We start from the raw sequence: 4,131 nt of genomic DNA, 5'->3' as shown, positions 1-4,131 counted from the left end.
CTGGGGACGGCTCCTTTATTTTTACTAACACAATTGAAATCATTTCTATAAAAAGGTCTTCTAAAAACTAAGGGAAAAAAAACAATATATATATAAACTAGGTAACAAAATAAATTAAGAGAAACTAGGTAACAATATCCTAGACATTCAAGGAGAACTTGCCCAGTTGACTGATTTGCCACGTTCAGGGCCTAAAACACCACAAAATCAAGCCCAAGACATCTTGTTTAAAGCTTGAGATGTTCTCAACATAATTTCAGAAGGGCCTATTTCCATAAACAACATCTTGGACGCCACAAAGCCGAAATAAGCCCAAAACGTCACTTTGACAGTTTCTCGCGCTAGTCTTTTGTTTCTTTGTCATAAATTAACTGTTTGGTAGAAATTTCTGAAATTTTGATGCAAACAAGTTGAAAGACTCACAAAAACAGTCCAACTAAAATTACTCCAAAATTCATCCGTTTGATCGCTTTTTGCTCAAGAGGAAGTCGCATGTCCTACATTAAGAAATATAAACCAAAGTATCAAAATATCACCAAAATAATTACCAAAACATACTAAGAATAGGGAAAATATATTACATGAAATTGACTCATCAGCCATGACATACTGCTAGGTGTCACTCATGGTTTATGAAAGCCCTGAAGTTAGCAATCACTAATCGTCATCCAAGGGAGAATTGAAACATGGTTTCAATTCAAAATCGATCGTTAAGAGTAACAATTGCACACTGCCTCACTAATTGGAACCTTATGGATCGTACACCGATTAAGGATGAATGTGAAGAAATATCAATGAGATGGATAAGCAATTAAATGGTTTATTTGAGCATGGTCAAGATTAATTAATTAGTTAATTAATCATAAGAATTAATTAGTTAGTTAATTAATCATACGAACAATTTTGTATTAGGGCTTTATGTTATTTCGGGTTTTGTGGTCCAAACGTGTTTGGTCCATAAAGACCTATTAAGTTTAACTTGTATTGACAATTAAAACCAAATAGGGATTTAGTCCAAAACTAAAGAGGGAGGCCGACCACAATGCAAGGGAATTGGTGATGAACTTATTACAAGTTTGCCACACAATTGTGAGGAGATATAAGGGCAATTTTATAGCCTTTTCCTCATTAGAGTTTTCTTTGAGACAAATCAACAAAGAGACAAGGAGAAAGGAAGATCTAAGGAGTAAGGAGGTGACTTAAAGACCCTCCATTTGGGGGAATCCCTTGTGTAAACAAGGATGAGCTTCAAGGGTGAGAAAAACTCAAATTTTCCTCTTTGATTTGCAAAGAGTCTTGGTTCACCTTATACTAGATGTGAAAGCAAATTTCTTCCATCTTGTTCTTGGACGAAAATGCACCTGCAAAAATAATTAACACCTTAGGTCAAGGCCAAGAGCCTCACGTGCCCATGATGAATGGGGAGAGGCTTTGGCTGAAGAACCTCCGATGCCAAAGTTAGAATTTTGAGCGAAAAGTGTTTGGAGAATTTAGAGAATTTTGTAACAGGATTAAACTTAGGTTTTTGGAGAAATGAAGTGGTATTTATAGGGGTGTGGCCGGCCCCTTTTGGAGAGGTGGGAACTGGCCACATTCGGTGATTTTTGGGTGTAATTGCAAGATATTATGTCTCTATAATATCTTGCAATCAATTTGGAAATTAATTAGAAATTAATTAATTAATTACAAAATCAATTAATTAATTTAGGTAATTAATCCTATTTTGAATGAATATTAAAAGGTTACCTTGTGGGGAGGATTTGATGAGAATGGATGAAATAGGTTTTGAATAAATACCTATTTTGATCACTTTTGACCTTGATTGAGTCGTGATTGTCCGCTGCTCGCGTATAGGAGTTCCGATGTGCCTCTAGGGTAATCTTGTCTTTTTCACCCAAAAATCCACGTGTCACCTCCATATTTTTCTTGATTATTTTTTGTTCCACACTAGGCTTTGAATTTTTTTGGGTCAAAAAGTTGTTATTTGAATGCATGCCTACTTTAAGAGTTATTTGTATGCTTGTATGTTCAAATATTCTCACAAGTTTTTAGTTAGGACAAAAACTTTACTTCAATATAAAACTAGAATCTGAAATATGTTCAACCACAAATTTGCATCGCACCAAGGTGTGGCTAAGCTGGTTGAGGAAAAAGGGGCACAAGGTGGAGAAATATTCAACAAAGCAAAATTTTGGTACAGGGGTAGTTGTTTGAACATAAAATAGGGCCAAGGCATTCGTACGATCCGCCATCCACAATATATTGAATGTATACACCATTTTTAATTGCGTGATCACAATGTTATCTCTTCTTAATACGGTACACTTGTACAAAATATAGTTATGGTGTCTATACAACAATATTTGCCCACACCACCATATATTACATGTATGGCAATTTAAAGTGGGAATCATACAACTTCCCCAATTGCATCCCCTCTCTTTTAGCTTCCCTCTCCTTCTGAGAGTATCCCTAAGCTAATCTCAGTAGTTTTTCACTTAGTCAGAGCCACAACCTCAACCCTCTTTCGTTCTTTCTGTCCCCCCATTCCATAAACGCTTTCCAACGCCTAGTCTTCTCAAATTCAAAATAGTGCCTAGGTCTATTTTAACCGGCGATTTTCTCCACAACAGTTGAGATGTCCTGCAACCCACGTACCCACACCATTTCCTCCTCATTGGATGGAACAACTTACCTCTTATGATGGGACTTCCTCTAAATCCCTTCCCTAATCTCTCGAGCCTCACCCTAATCCCATATTTTCATTCACTAACCGCTCTAAACCCTAAACCATCAAGTCACCCTTTTCAAGTCCATTTACAGTGTCTAGTACATAGCACTACCACCCACAATCCATTTCACTAGAACTCAAAATACTACTCACCAAAATCTCTATTTAATCCATCTGGTGCCCTTCATTTTATCATCATATACAATCAAAGTTTTCCCCTAATTTTTGCTCTTGAGATATTTCTCTCCCTTATTTGCTCTACTTGCCCTTTTGCCATGAATGAGATCATGAAAGATCCAAATAACTTAGTTCTCCAACTGGAAAAGAAGCTGGACATTTTCATCACCAACGGTAACATCTATTTTGTCAGTTTTCTCATTGTTGATCGTTTCTTTTCTTGTGGGGCCATATTGGTATGATCAAACACATCTAGCTCATATTGGTGATTTTCGAGTGTCGACTCGGTCTAAAACCGCATTTGTAGTCACTGCTTAGCTTGAGGTGACAGTAAGAATAATGATATAAGATGACCCTTGGAACATTGAAGGTAACTGTCTTGCAATTTAGATTTGGCCATTGAAGATGTTACTCTTTACTGGGTCAGTTTCTAGGTTTAATTCCATAGGTCCCTCTGGAAAATTACAATGCGGAGAACGTGCGCAAGATTGGCAAGACCTTCCGGGAAGTCATGCAGGTGGAAAATCCTTTTTCTTTCTTAGATGGTATTTGTGGTTTTTTTTCATACTAGCTTACAGCTTGATGCTCTCAACCCATTCTTAATGGGTCTTGGCTAGCAAAAGCAGAGGGCGAACCATCACGGGTGGAATTTTACTATGAACGCTTGGTGAAATTTTGCTTCACCTGCAGTTGCCTATGGCACATTGACAACCATTGTTCCTTTGAGGTTAATCCCCAACCATCTGTTCCTTTGAGCTTACAACTCTAAAATGGTAATGGACCATGTTCGTACTGCTCGACCTCTTCAACCAACCCCTGAAAAGGGCTAGACCGGAAGTACCCCCAGCAACAGATCTTAGATTGCTGAGGCAATACGTGAACCACGACGTCTTGGTTGGATTGATGGACAATGAGACCAGCTCCTTACAACCTCAAAAAATCATCCCAGGTTTTCTCATTCCATTGAAAGTTGGAATAAAAGTACTCCACATTACCATCCTCCTTCAAACAGAATACTACAGTGAACAATGTTTCTTCTGCTATCAATGACGTAGCCATGTTAAGGGCTACCCTGGGCTATAATCCAGGTAGCTTTCCATAAAAAAATAAAATTTTACATGTAATTTTTATTGATTTTCAAAAATAGCCCATCATATATTTAGTCACTAATCCTAATTTTCTTGGTTTAACCATATAAAATTATATTATACAGTTTACAAACC

The sequence above is a fragment of the Pyrus communis genome, chromosome 12 (genome assembly GCF_963583255.1).
Source record: "Pyrus communis chromosome 12, drPyrComm1.1, whole genome shotgun sequence".
NCBI lineage: Eukaryota > Viridiplantae > Streptophyta > Magnoliopsida > Rosales > Rosaceae > Pyrus > Pyrus communis.
The sequence above is the reverse complement of the archived record's forward strand: the minus strand, read 5'-3'. Positions refer to the sequence as shown.